Source organism: Micrasema longulum, unplaced genomic scaffold, assembly GCF_059751315.1.
Source record: "Micrasema longulum isolate JH-2025_06_02 unplaced genomic scaffold, ASM5975131v1 h1tg000607l, whole genome shotgun sequence".
NCBI lineage: Eukaryota > Metazoa > Arthropoda > Insecta > Trichoptera > Brachycentridae > Micrasema > Micrasema longulum.
The window spans coordinates 386,725-402,704 of NW_028277803.1; the positions used below are offsets into that span (position 1 = coordinate 386,725).

Below are 15,980 nucleotides of genomic sequence, written 5' to 3' on the forward strand. Positions count from 1 at the left end.
ATGTATAATGTTCTGTCAATCACAAGCTATACACATATTTCTTCTTTGCAGCTTCGATTCGCAAATAACAATCAAAGCTAATTTATATAACAATGGCCAACAGTTCGAACCCAACCGACAGGTAATCCGTCAAAGAAAACTGAATACAACTGACCTGGGCAATCCCGAAGTCCTGGTCTGCATCCAATTCGTCTTCCTGGTCACTGGCGCCCGAACAGGGATGGATTAACTGTTGACTCTTCTTTTGAATTGAATTTGAATTTTTACTCCTTCGCGATTATTTCGAAGAAAGGAGATTACAAACTCAGAGGCGTGCCCAATATGGCGAAATTTGCAACACATATTTTTTTTTTGTATATCCGCCCGTGTGCAGTCACGGAAGACCAGGCGAGCCATCTATCGACGCCCATTAAAACTACGTATTTGATTAACTAATCAAATACGTTGTCCTTTTCGGTTGACTTCATATTTTCTCAACAGATGTCACTGCCGGGACGAATTCGAACCGATGGCCATTACATAAGGTATATATAAATATGGAATTGCAATTATGATTTATTATTGAGAAAACTTTTACATTTACCAAGCTTCATTAGTAAAATAGTGAGAATGGATGCAAAACAATGGACCGAATTTTAAAAACCAATTTAGAACATATTATTTCTGCGTAATTTATTCAGAAACAGAATATTTCACCCCTATATCTCAACTGGGTAATACAATCTTCTAAATTTAAATTCTAAATGCGTAAATTAACTTTTTCAAACTGTTTAAAATTTATTAAACGTGGCAAGACAATCCTTGTACTTATTTCGTAAACAAATTAAACAAGGTAAAGTCGGGGTCTACGTTCAAGGAAGAAATGCAGTAGTGTGTTGTGATTTGTAACACTGTCCTGTTGAGTTTAGAGTTTAGACTGGTGGATATTCTAGAGTATATTTTATTCTTGAATATCGAGGCGCCAATTATTATCGAAACTTCACCGAGCAGCGTCAAAACATATTAACGTATTCCTTCTGTGCGCCTTGAACTTAGACCTTGTCTATAGATTATGAAATTTAATAGATTTGTATCGGATCTGTGTACAACGAAAATTACGTCTTGATTTGTTGGTTTGGTTAACGTCAAATTAGTTTTTTATAATTATTCTACGAATTTAAACACACGATTCACTAGAAAAAACAACACGATCTTAAAGCTTGTGTACTTCGTGTCGTAAGAAAAATAAAACATATGAGTTTCGATCAATAAAGGCTTTAGAAAACCGTATTAAAATGCAAAGCGCAGATTCAACGTCCACTACTGGTCGAATAATGACCGCAATTAACATAAAAAAAATATTCAAAAGATACTCAAGGAATTAAATATTTTCAACCGAAATTCTCATAAATTAAAAAAAATATATAGTTCCATAAAAATAGGTTTCAACTAAAATATTTTACTAATTTGTTTTTTTTTTATGATTATCGAAGGCATAATATCACATAGAATTAAAGAAAAATAAAATTCTAATTTAAAATGCTTGTATTTCTTTTAAAAACGAAAACAATCAGATTAAGCCGCGGCCTTTCTAATGTTCAAATTATTATCTTATAATTTTTACTTTATTTTGTCTTTAAATGAGAATCGATACACCAAAGTTTAATCTAAATTTTAAAAGGCGTAATCTGCCGGTGGAAAACTTATTGTTTTAACAGAAACATCTTAAAAATTAACAAATTACAACAGGGTTGGAAAAGATTTTTGAGAAGGAAATATGGAAGTCTAGGCATTTACAGGATTAAAAATAATTGTTTTTATGTAGTGCATGTTTCCCCATTTTTTTTTTTAATTGAGTGATTTTGAAAAAATATAGTTTTAAAATGACAAAATCGCATGATTTCCTAATTTTAATAGACTACAGCCTTAATAATTTCTTTAAAAGTTCCTTCGGAATGATTAATTGATCTCCGAACCACGGAGCTGGTGAAAACGGTGTTATCAACACCATTTAACACCGTTTCCCTAGGAAACCACTCTCTAAGTCGACGTTACGACGGCTGTCCACCGCATCATCGTTCACTACGGCCGTTAAGATGCAGGCACCGCTGTCCTAGAAAACCCTAGCTGAAGAACCTTGCAAAATTAAAACTATTCGAATGTCGATACATTTCTTTCTAATTCAGTGCAAGAGCATTTTATTTTCTTTTTCTTCCTCTTTGTTTTTACATTCGCCAATAAAGAATATATCTTTTTCTACATGCTCCGAGTACGTAATAATAAACGATGGAACAATTCTTATTTTGTTTGGTACGTGTCCCATTCATTCGTAATGGCGGGCGGTTCGGGCACACGACGAAATTTGGGAGCTCGCCAATCCATCAAATATTTATTCAGCAGTTTGTAGAAAGTGGCTTCTCTGTCCTTGGTCCCCCAGTTGTTCGACCGTATTGGAGATTTTCCTCGTCATTACGTCGCCCATTTTTCAAACGAACATAATCCAAACGCATTTCGCCGAAAATGCGAGGTTTTTGAAACTTGTCAGAGACAGTTTTTTGTGTATTTATTCCACATTTACGAAAATCTGAATAATGCGTAAGTTTTAGCCGAAATTGCCTTAGTCAAAGTTGTGGTACCATTTTTAAACTAAAATACATAGAATTAAGAATATTTCAGGAGCGTAGAATCATATTTGAATACATCTGACTATGTTTAAAAAATCGTCGATCGCCTCCCACTTTGCCTCACTTTCGCCGCGCACATGCGTGAAGTTGCCGCGTAATGTTACCAGATCGCGAACAATATTATCATAACACAAATGTTTGATAATTATATTTTTAAAAACGTAATTTGTTAATTTCTCTAAAATTTTATTGTACACGCGGAAACATTGATTGAACTTTGAACTTAAAAAATAAAACAAATTTTATTTTACATGAGGCGGATATTTTTATGTCGTGTTAAATAATATTTAATGCCATTATTTTTTGAAGATAATGTCGGTCAAATGTCCACCACGACGTTGTTTAATCCGAGAGGTACAATTTTCGTAAGTGCCTTCATTAGATGAGCAAAGTAGCGTAAACAATTTGACTACTCTGGCAACACCAATAAAATGACAATTTTGTTTTCTTTGGCAATCTGACAGATGGCAAAATAATTAAATTCTCAAGTAATATGATTTGTGAATTTGCTACTTACACGTGAAATGTGATCCCATCCTGTTTCTTTTTGATCCCAGCAGTATTTCTACACTTTATAACTACACAACACGGCATAGTTAAATTCAAATCGGGAGTTGCGTACTGAGCGACGTCTGCTAAGGAACTAATGGACAAAACGTAAATCTACTAATTTATGAGTAGTTTAGTCGCTTTCAGTTTGATGCACGTATGCGGTTTCTGGACTATTCTTAATTCTATGCTTAAATATAATGTTACTGTGCTAAGTTAAATACTTTAGTTTTTTGAATAAGTGATTTCTTTTTTGCATTTTCGTATTTAATCGACCAATCGATACCGATGAATATCGAAAGACGAAATACAAACATTATGTATAGGTATACCAATTAAATTAAGTATAAACCGGTTATCGCTATTTTATAATAACAAAAAATTCTTCAATTTGAATTTTAACTCCTATTACTAATTTAACGACTGGGAGGTAAAGCCAAGCACCTCGTTTGCGTAATAAATTATAATTCGTATACTGTACAACTGTTACATTTCCAATTCATAATAAACCTCGCTATGTTCCTAATCAAAATGTTTCAGGGTTGTAATTTGTTCAATTCAAAAGGAATCAGATAGAGAGTAAACGGGGAATACTCTCGGGGATTAAGCACTTTTACATTGTAACATGGGTAGAGATCTTCACAGATAATATGTTATGTGGAATCCGGACTTTGAAGCATATTATTTGATACGAGACTTTGCTATTCCGTTAGAAAAATCCGGAAACCCTATTATAACTGTGAAGTTCTTGGGAATAATTCTTGGAATGAAGTTGTTACAAAAGAACGGGAAAAAAGACTCCTGTCATTTAAAGTGTCACAAATATCATCCTTATATTTCGTATATACCCTGAGGCAGTTATTGTAAAGGAATACGAACATTTATCCACCATTTTCTAAATCAAATTACCTTTTATAATGCCCTCGGAGAAAATCCCGAAAAAGTGATACCTGAAGACATTTTTTCCATTTTATTTTAAGTATGATATATGTAATATTTTATATTATATTAATCAAATCACTTACTATGAAATGTTATGTCGACGTGTTGGGCTTGTACATACAGTTGCATAATATTTACCTATTTATTCTTTTTTATGGTCGTTAAATCATAAATGTGAAAAATACATACGCTAAGCAATAAATCCGACTAATTTGCATAGAACCACACGTGTTTTTTTCCCGGTGGTGTTAACTCATTGTGCTTCCGTGCAAGATCTGGGTTCGATTCGCGAGTCAATCTAAAATATTTAGAGCGTTTGTTTCCGTAATTTCACATTTCCAGAAACTGGTATCTAAAACGAAAATGTTATCATAGTGTTATGATTGCAGTGTCCTATGCCAATGACACTGCAATCAGAAGATGAAGAATCATCTCAAGAACGCTTTTCAATATCGGTACTTATTTATAGCTAAACAAACAAACCATCGCACCGTTTTCCAGTAGGGATGGGCAGAGAGGATTGCACGCCACACCACTCTGTATTTGCATACGGACCTCGCTTCCTCTACATCTAAACATCTTCCACACGCGCACGCCGATTATTCCGACTTTTGACATGTCCATTTTCAACATTTCGTTCGATTTGGTCATGCCATGTCTTTCTAGATCTTTCCCGTTTTCTGCATCCATCAAAATTCTTAGTGTTGGGGGTCAGTGCTATGCAAGCTCCTGACGTCATTGCGGCCTGTGAAGATCTATTGTGACGGGATCCATCAACATAATGAAACATTTCATCATAACATATATATATTAACAATATTTTGAGTTTGTCCAAATTTTTCTTCAAACTCTAAAGAGATGAAGAACATTTTAGAGAAGGTAATATAGAAGTCTAGGCATCTACAGGGCTTATGACCTGTCATTCGCTGGTTTAAGTGGCCACTTTACACACTGTAACATTCACCATTCTGCCCATATTTAAACATCTGTATATTCCTTCAATTCAAGAAATCTATTGGACATTATGTACTGAGAGAAAAGTGCGGGAGAAAAGTATTGCAAGAAAAAGTCGAAGGAAAACACAGAGTAGAAATATACTCGTAACATCTCATGGCTTAAAAAAAAGAGATAAATTTACTAATCAATCAAAAAAATTATAGTAATGTTCAGTAAATTCCTTACATCTATAAATTAATCGATAATTAACTTGGATCCCATAATGTTTTTCCATTATACATGTTTTCTTTCGTTTCTAGTTTTATGCTTGTTTTTTTTGTCATAATACTCGTATATATGTTCAAAATGGAATTTGTCCGTAAATTTTTTGAAATAAAATAAAATAAAATAAATCTACTACATAATTCTTATGAGCACAAAAATAAACTTGCCTTTATATAAACTATCCATCAAATAAAATAAAGATTGTGTTCGTTCATTTAAAAAAATATATTTCTTCAAAATATGAACTGAGTAAACACGATTCTACTGCGCTGATGTAAGCCACGCTCGCCGTGTCCTCGGGGGGGGGCAAAACACAAAAGAGTGAAGAACATAAAACGTTGGTATTGCGTAATCTTGTATTCCTGTTGTATTTCTCATTACTTTCTAAAACTATGATGATGCCGCGAGGTGCGGCCACCTGAGGTCAGCGGGTCGGTACTGGAGACGGGATCCGTTTCTGCAGATCTTCACACACCCAACCGGAATTTGTACATCTTCAATATGTGAACGTATCCACACTCTGAATTATTCCTCGCCACGATTTTCTCAACAACAAATTAGTTTCGTTCCGATACCTGAGATAGGGTTTGCAGCAAAAACTCTGCATTTAATATCTCCTTTGATTTGTTCAAGCTGCTGTCGGTGGGATCGTCATCTATTGTCTGTAATCTCTGCCGTTTCTTTCAAACATAAATGATTTTCATTTCAGGCTCTTTATGCGGTTTTACAGATATTAAATTAAACATCCTTAAGTAGTGAATAGTGCAGCACCCATCACAGTTTTGTTTGATCGTATGAATATTTTGTGTAAATATCCGGATACATTACATTACTAATGTTCATTTTGCGCACTATGTATCATTATCCATTTTATCACGCATATTTTTTTCTCTTTTTTCATCTGTTGGTTTTATGAGGTCAAAGAACAGAATCGATCATTGGGTGCGATCCACCTGGTTTATTTCGCCTGGGTTCTAGGAAATGCTGAACAATTTTTATACTCCCTTAGACCAACTTGTTGGTTTTGTCAACAATACTTTGAATAGTAATGAAGCTGCTGAAGGTTAATTTCTTACGATTTTTTCGCTTGTTTATGCCAAACGGTGGATGATTTATGTCTAAACCAAAAACCCCAATTATCAACTCGAAAGACACGCGTTTATTTGCATTGAAAAATTATTGTTTCTAAATTATATCCACGGTAGTTCAAAGGTCAAAATATGATTGGTAATAAACAACAATCGCGCTGTTGTGTTTTTTAAGTGTTAAGAATAGATAATTGCCCATTTTAAAACTAAACACAAAACGTATTGATATTTGGAGTGGCACTCACATTTAAAAAATAAAAGTATGTATTATATAGATAAAAGTTTCTACCTATGTAGTGCAGTGGTTAGCAAATCTTGCTGCCACGCCTTTTATGTCCCGGCTACGATTTCCGCTGATAAATTAAAATAATGATTTTCATACCTTGGAAAATTTCGTCAAATTTTCAATGCACGTATTTTCTTGATATCGTCAAAACCAAAGTGTCTTTGGAAATCGTCGTTTTTATCTTATTATCTATTTATTGTTTTTAAAGCTACCTACTTTTTTTGTATTTTCGATTTGGACCATTAAGAAAACGACTTCACACAGGTTTTACAAATGAAATAATGACCATGAAAAAGTATCATAAGAGTTTTTTCATTTAAATTATTTATTGACAATTCTTGATGGAATTCCATTGTAATGATGTAATAACTTATATTTACATATAAGTTATTATTTTATAGGTTTGTTTTAAAGTTGCAGGAGACTGCTGCGAGACATTGCATAGATTTATATATCACTAAGATCTTTATTAAAATATATGTTCATGCAATAATTTTTATTTTTCGTATTCTTTAATAATATAATAATATACATGTTTCTACTTTGCATTATGTTGTATTCCAACTCAACACAGGGCTCTTGGTCTCATAGAGTTAGGGATACTTTTTTTTGTAATATGTATCTTTGTTTGAATAAATATATAAATAAATAAATAGAGCATTCTTTTACAGATTGTTTTGAATTAAATGATAATATCAACTCATGAATCACACTGGTCAATATTGTTATAAAGTGTTAGCGTTTGTTTTGTTTTAGCAATATTTTAAATATTCCGCACCCAACGGTACATCAAGTACTGCTTTGGTATTCCGATCGCAGCATTTTATCTATTATCTATATACATGCAGGCAAGATGATCAGTCTCGCGTCTCAAGCGCTAGTTCAGGGACCGTGTAACTTAGTTTTTGCCTGGCTTACTTTGTATAATGCTTATATTTACTCCAAATGGTATGTTCTTTCTTTCCGCTAATTATTGTGTGAGGATCTGAAGGGATAGTCGGCTGTGGTCGTATAAAGAAACTTTGCATTTGCTAATTAAAGAGGAAACCACAGAAAACTTATTCAGGAGAAGCCGGACTATTGAAAGACATCAGCAGACTTTCCGTTCCACTTAGACAGTGTTCGGCATTTTGTGTCCTTCATTTGTTTATTTCAACAATTTCCTTTACTATTTTTACCATCTACGATATTACCTGACTTATAGTCCTTAAAATTTAGCTTGATTAAAATGACAGCTGTCAAACTAATGGCAATAGAGATCAGAAATTACTGATCTCTGATCATGTACCGATCAAATCGATTTTATCAGTTTTTTTATGCAAATATGAAACTCTGTTTCCGAAAATTGATATAAAAACGCAAAGACAAGCCTATTATAGTGTGTTGAATACAATTATTCACCAAAAAATAAGACATTTATACTTTTTTCGTGAACATTATCAAACGAATTATTTTTTATTCGATCAAATTACATTGACCAATTTTGTCCCATCTCTACGTTTTTGCAAAATGACGTAACCTTGTAAAAACGTCGTTAATAATTAGGTTTATTTTAGTTTTTTTTTAGTTTTAAAGCTGATTTTATATATTTATGTTGATTTGTATGTCAATATAAATTAACATAAATCATATTTAAAAAATAAATTAACATACCACTACGAATGATTTTTCGCGTGTCAATATAAATCACTACTTAGACGTTTCTACAAAGTTATGTCGTCAGTTTTTCTGACAACTGTCATTCTAATCATGCTATATTTTAAGGACTATAATAAGTCCTTATGGCTTATTACGGTTGCTATATCTCCCGTGTCCTTATTAAGACGTGTACATCGCGCCTCTAGCTGCATTCGCTTTGCTGAAAAAGCGGCAATGAATCAACAGTTCAGGGACTATGAAATATTGCAATGAAAAGCCACCTATCAAATACACATTCACGTTGATCGTACCGGGAATCGAACCGTGGACCTCAGGGCATTGCCAGGCAAATGCGTTGGCTGGCTAATTTCCACTCGAATACATTTTAAATCGGACGTAAACAAAATATTGAAACGCTAAAAAATACATTTGTGTAATCTTCGCTTCTCAGTTATACCGTTTTCGCTGCATTAATGTATTTGTTCAGTTAACCGTGTTCTGAATGCATAATATTCCCTGGCAATTAACACAAGCCGGCAAACAAACGAAGCTTTCCACTTTCCAGAAGTTCACGTCTGCTTGCAAACTGCACAAACAAATAGGGACGAACCGCAATTCGCAACTCGCAGCTCGCAATGTCCGCTTCTACACGAGAACGTGCAATATCATTTATATTAACAACCAACGACATTAATTCCACTCGCCATTCCTTATAAAATAACCGATTATAGAAATACTTCGTGAATTCCTAGATTAACCGGTTTGCCATTTTTTAAACAAATTACTGTAAATTCTTTGGACACAACATCGCTGAATAACTTACACTGGGATTTTTTAAACGCGTAAAAAATATTTTTTTATCAACTCTAATTTTGTCCGCCTTATAATGTAGTGGCAAACGCGTTTGACTACCTTGGATGAGGTTACGCGTTCAATTTTTAATCTGGTCGTCACAAAATAATATCTACTTAAAAATGTGTTCCGATACAAAAAATCTTTTTTGTATCGGAAACCTAATTGAATAGCCTGTTGAATACACTTATATATATATTTAATGTTTATTTAACTACGAAAATTACAAAGGATTTAACAAAAATAAATTTCTTATCAAGTTAACTATTGAAACATCATCAGACGTCGAGGAATCTTCATAAGCACATTTGACCAATGCCTCCCAAACCCAATTCAAATCAGTATGTCTAGCTTCAGGGTAAAATATTTAAAGAGGAATACCAGTTATGCGGCCTTCTCAATACACAACCCGTGTCTATGTTCGGACTGAACTAAACCGAAGGATGAAAAGTATATTTGTAAAGCTGCTGTTGCTGCATATTATTCCCCTGCTCCAGTGAATGCCCATTCCACAACTCGCAACAAACGCGTCTTTATAGTGCCCCGGAAATCTCATTAATGTGTGAATGTCTCGTAAAAAAAAGACACCTACTTAATTTGAAATATCATTGGTATGTTATCAGTGATGTATTATATCCTTTAAACCAGTGATTCCCAAAGTGGTTTATATCGACCCCCAGGGGTCTATGACAACCTGCAAGGGGTCTACGTCAACGAAAAACAAAATTGGGGCTCCATGAAATGAAAATGGGGTCTACGATAGTGCATCTCAACATACACTGATAGTACTTCTGGCTGCAAAAAAACATACCCGTTACTTATCCTGTATTATGTAATACAGCGAGGAAATTTCTAATTTCCTTTCCGTCGTCATACCTAGTGGAAAGGGGGTTTAGCGTTGTTACCAATCTCCTAACGAAATAAAGAATCAGACTGGACATTATTGGCCGAGGAAATTTAAGATTAAACCTGACAAAATTGACGCCAAATGTTGATAATTTATTATTAAAGCATCAGGTTCATCCTTCCCACTAAAAACATTGACTTAATGCTTAGTTTATTTTATGTTACGTTTATTTTATATAACAGATACAAAATTTTATTTGGGTAGTTTTAATTAAAATTCAATTAATAAATGTATAAAACTTAACATTTGTTTTAACTTTAAGTTTTCACTTCAGTTAGAAATTTATGAAAAATCAATATCAGGTAAGTAGGGGGTCTACCAAAAACCGAAAAACATGGCAAGGGGTCTACGACACAAAAAAGTTTGGGAACCTCTGCTTTAAACCCTTGTTCTTTTCAGTACAACGGTGTTCAGACTCGAACTTTAAACATAATACCGATTATCCTGCAACTGTGCGAGCATCCCATCATCCCATCATCATCCGCTTTCGATTGCTTCGGCGTGCGCAGATGCCAATCGCCTTATCAAATAATCAATTACCTCCCCTAACCCTCTGTCTCCGCAATTAATTATACCTAAATCTCTCATCGCTAATTTGTTTGCCTAAGCAGTTTACAAAACGCGAATATACAAGGGGCTTATTTCAAGAAGTTGCTAACGTTAGCTGTATTTTCACTCTAATATTATATTTTCGCTTGTATCCAGGCGAATGAAGAATGTTTATTTATTTATTTAACACTTCATATACATATACAATTTATATACATATAAGGGCGGGCATATTGCCTTAAGGCAATTTCTTCCTACCTACCAAAAAAGAATACAGTTCTACGCGTGAAATAGTACCAAAATCCCGGATGAGTGTTTTCGTCTCGATGGCTTCTCTCAGATAAAAATACTGAAAAAGGAAACCGAGTGTAGATAAGTCCGCCTCGTCCTGACCATTCCTTCTTGACGTGCTGACGATTCCTGACAGGGTGGACGTGAACATCGGTTTTGAAGATTGTTTGAACTGCAATATTTCATTGTTCCTGGACTGGCACCTGAAGCGTAGGACTGATCCCCTGCCTTCGTGTAACAGATAATCTAAATACGCTGCATTTGATTTACAAATGCAGTGCCCTATGCACCACTGGATGCGAAAAGGGGAATGATGATAATTATGTTTACCATTATATCTTTTTAAAGGGTTTTGATGTCGTGGTAGTGATTCATGTCCGATGTTTAAATCCGCTTTCAGTATCTTAGGAATGCTTGCTTTTTGTATTAATTTATTAAATTCATACAAATATACATATTTAAAAAAATAAATAAATGATAATCTCTAATTCTATTAGGCCAAGAGCCTTGTGTTGAGTTGGGATACAGCATAAAATGGAAAGTAGAAACATGTATATTATCAAAGAATACTAAAAATATAAATGATTGCATGAACATATATTTTAATAAACATCTCGACAACACGCTTAGTAATATATAAATCTATCAATGTCTCGCAGGAGTCTCCTGCAATGGTCTCTTCCCTTAGACAAAATCCAAACTTGTAAAATAGTGTTCTTGGTCTAAATTATATGTACAAATAATTGAATATTATGTATTTTACAAGAGGCTGATTTACAGTAGTGAATACCCAACATATTAGAACTTCAAAGCTTGAAAGTAGCCAAGACGTAAAACATTGAACACATGTTAGCAGGTGATGTATTTTAGAAGCTTGTTATTTGGTAAGATTTAAACCATTTAGTGTTTATTTTTAAGCTTTGACAAGGGATGTCATGTTCTGAAACCGGGCGGCATATTCAATTTATTTTAGTGATTTTACACAAACTGAATACGCAGTTATATTATTATTTAATATATAAAACCACAATATTAGTGCTTCAAATATTGATTTTATTCAAATTCACATTTATTTATTGTGATCTCACTGGGAATTAAACCCGGAACCCTCCGTGCATGAGGCAACCGTAAATTACGAGTGCTGCCAAATTCATCCATATTTAAAAACACATACCTTCTACATATCGCCGCGAGTAGTATTGTTTGAGACTAGCATGAACATTTTTCATGAATGTTTTTAGAATTCCGGTAGCCTGTAGTTTTCAATAAAAGTATGGATGATGCGGCAAAATCTGAAAGTTAAACCCACATTTAAAGAGAGCAAAGAGGTAAAATGATTCCCAATGGATTCGTCACTCTGCACAACTTGGTATTTTACTGTCTAATATAATTATCTTGATACAGGTCACTGACTACACAGATAACTAAACGAGACTCTCGCGTCATCTTGATTTTAAATTTTATTTACGTATCTCCACATTCCTCACTGATGGTGAAAAATGTAAGTTGTCTTTCTCTTCGTTTTTTCTCGTCCAGGTTCATAAATTTTCTTCAAATGAGTGCTAGTTGTTATGAAATGCGCTAAATTGATTTATTAGCGTTCGAATTCCGAGGCGTTTCGTTGGCACGGCTTCCTGATTAGAAAAATACACTTTTAAAATTAGTTGTTTGTATTTCTCAATCTTCTCTTCAATTTAATTTCGATATTAAATCCGATGCTGTAGTAGCATCTCGTTAATAAAGTATGCGTGCTAATAATGTCCGCCTAGTGACGTTAGTTTTTTAGTAAGTTTTGCCATTTATTTTATTTTTTATTAAAGAAGGTAAAAACATGAACAGAAAATACAAAAGGAAAAATAATGAAACCCACGAAACCGCGAAACCGGCTTGTCGGCAGGTTTCTTATTTTTCCGTTACAGCGAGAAACGTTAGAGAAATTATATAAATTTAAAAAGTAATATAAACATTATTAAGAAATAAAAGCATACCTAATTTGCACACAAAATGTATTTATAAAAATTAAAATAGCTGACATTAAATGATAATCAATATAAAGCTTTGTTACACATTAACCATTTTAATATTTGAGTTTGTCCAAACGTTTGTAGACAAAATACTGGATTTCACCCCCTCGGGAGTCATTAAGATTAACAAATTACAACAGGGGTGGAGAATACCTCAAATAAGGGAATATGGAAGTCTAGGCATTTACAGGGCTTATGACCTGTCATTGGCTGGTTTAAGTGGCCACTTTACACACTGTAACATTCACCATTTTGCCTATGTTTGAACATCCATATTTCTTCAATTCTTCCATTTGTTGATTTTAGTGAAGTTAAAGAGCTGAAACCTTTATTGTTGTGAAGATATTCATCATTCATCCTTTTCTGGTAGTTACTATCAAATCGGTATCTAGTAACAAATTTGAGCCTTAGAATAGCATTTACGGACAGGCACTCTTGCTTTTTAAAAAGTTCGGGTACCTCTTCCTTATCAATTCTAGGTGATCTGTTAATTAATTTAAGAGCCGAGGTTTGTAAAGATTAATTTTTTTTAATGTTGGTTTTACAAGAAAGGCCCCAACTGGTAATACCGTACCTAATAATTGATTCTGCTAATTAATTTGGGTGACGAATCAACCCTAGTGCCATTTTCGTCATTCCGATGTGATTTACTGCAATGTTTCATGCGACAAATTAATTAGATGAGCTGCATGCGGCGCATCGATTCAGTGCCCTACAGATAGAATGTTGCCTTTTTAAACCGCAAGTATGCATGTCACGTTCATTGAGTACTGAGGAAAAAATCATACACCTACCTAGCGAATTAAGGGCGCGGAGTAGGCAAAGTATATTGTGGGCGTAACTACTGGCATAAAGTAAATTATTTTAATATTTTAGCTTACTATCAACAAACTTTCGTTTGTACATGACGTAATACATGAACACAGTTAATCATACTTAAATATGGGCAAAAAAGCTAAAAAAATAACTAAAAAAGCCTTAGCTCTAAGGACAATTATTAATAGTCTTACTTGGGTGTTAACTTTTTTTTTTCCTTAATACTGAAGATAATAACATGAAGAACATTGATTACTCCAACTGTTCCCACACTCCCCTTTATAAAATAAATGGCACAGAAATTCCTCTCATGACTTCCGTCAAAAACTTAGGTTTTGTCATAAATAAGCATTTAGAGTGGCACGATCAGGTTAACGAATCAACTTTAAAGCAGTTTGCACTCACTTAAAAGATCGCAGAATTTCTTGCCAATGACTGTTAAGCAAACATTAGACCAAAGCCTACTTCTCCCACTCCTTGATTATGCAGATGTCTGTTACCCAAATGCTAATTCTGAACTGCTTGATAAGTTGGAACGGTTGCAAAATGTTTGTATACGTTATATCTTTTATCTTCCCAAATTTGACCACATAACAGAATACCGCACGCAAATGCACTGGCTCAGTATCAGGCATAGAAGAAACATTAACATTCTATCACTTCTTCGCAATATTTTGAATCCTCCAATGAATCTAGTAATGAGAGAACCCTTTCAATATGCCCCCCTTATTTGTATATAAATTAAATATGTATATAAAGTGTTAAATAAATAAAATACTTTCAAGTATTTGTTGGGTTTGTTCATTTCATGTCTATCGCCCCTTTTTAATATCCATCAACATTTGCGTCGTTAATATTTTTAGTTGTTCTTTCGCTGTTCATTCGCTCTACAGGTCCAAACCAACGCAGCACTCCTTTCTTGAATTTGTCGTTGCTATTATATTCAAAATATTATGTTGCTTGTTTCAAAAATGTGATTTTCTTTGGTTTTCTGCTGTAATAGGGAAATATTACATACTACGAATACCGATTAAAATATATGAAATGGATTTAGAATAAATAATTGTATTCTCAAAATCAACATGGATATTGTGGAGAATTTTTTTCACACATAAATGTAAAAAAGAAATTTAATATAAAAACGTTGCTAGAAAAACGCGACGTGTTTTGCCTTGGTTGTTGTGACGTCAAGATTTGTGATAATGCTCTAAACAAATTCCAACGGCCCGGAACAAATAACAATAATCGTGACGTATTAGGGGCGCGGCCAATGGAATAACCGTTTTTGCGGGAATTCAAAATTACAAATTTAAAAATATTTTTTATGTTGCTAATAATTAGCAAAAAATATATTTTTTTACTGGACAGTATATCATATACTTTTATTTCTTTAAAAATGTAAAAAAAATCTTCATATTTCCCTATAGTTTTTTTAAAATTATTATTTGTTGTTTTACCTCTATGGTTTTTAAAAATGATAAGTACGTAGCACACACGAACACACGCGTGTTTTAAAATTAATTTCTCGATACCCCTTATGGTTCACCTTTGGTAACCAACGACACTTGCGACTATGTAAATAAGTCTTTACACACAAAAAGGTACTTCAATCCAATGTCCTTTAACTCTATTGAAGAATATATGAATATGTATTTATCATACAGTATAAATACGACCAAACTATGATAGCTGCTGAACGTCTTAATAGGGTTGACATTTTTCATTTTCCGGCCGTTACTTAGTAGGCGCTGTATTTATTTTATTAATACTAATCTTTTTCTTTGTAATTAATAATTCATTCTAATTTTTTATTAATTATAAAGATTCAATGTTAAAGTCGTGAATATAAAACACGTTTTTATTGAAATAATTATGCATACGTAAATGTCGCTAGTGTAAAAGCTTTCGCTTATTAAGCTAAATTATTGGTTACTAATATTTTTTTTACAATGAATGTTTGAGGAGTGGAAACATTTTTAAATATTTGTTATTTATACTATACAGTAACAATGTTTTACATTCCCGGGAGTTACTAAAATTTGATTCGGGACTAAAATAAGATTTTAACATTTTTAAAATAAATATATCAATATAACACATAAACCAAACAAATTAATTAAATTCTTAAGCAAACAAATAAAAATACGTGCAAAA

The 15,980-nt window shown here is 33.3% G+C and overlaps 1 protein-coding gene across 1 annotated transcript in view; it reads left to right on the forward strand.

The window, feature by feature from the left end:
* HnRNP-K (Heterogeneous nuclear ribonucleoprotein K) overlaps nt 1-15,980 on the forward strand; it is a 174,262-nt gene that overhangs the window by 52,022 nt on the left and 106,260 nt on the right. The window lies entirely within an intron of this gene.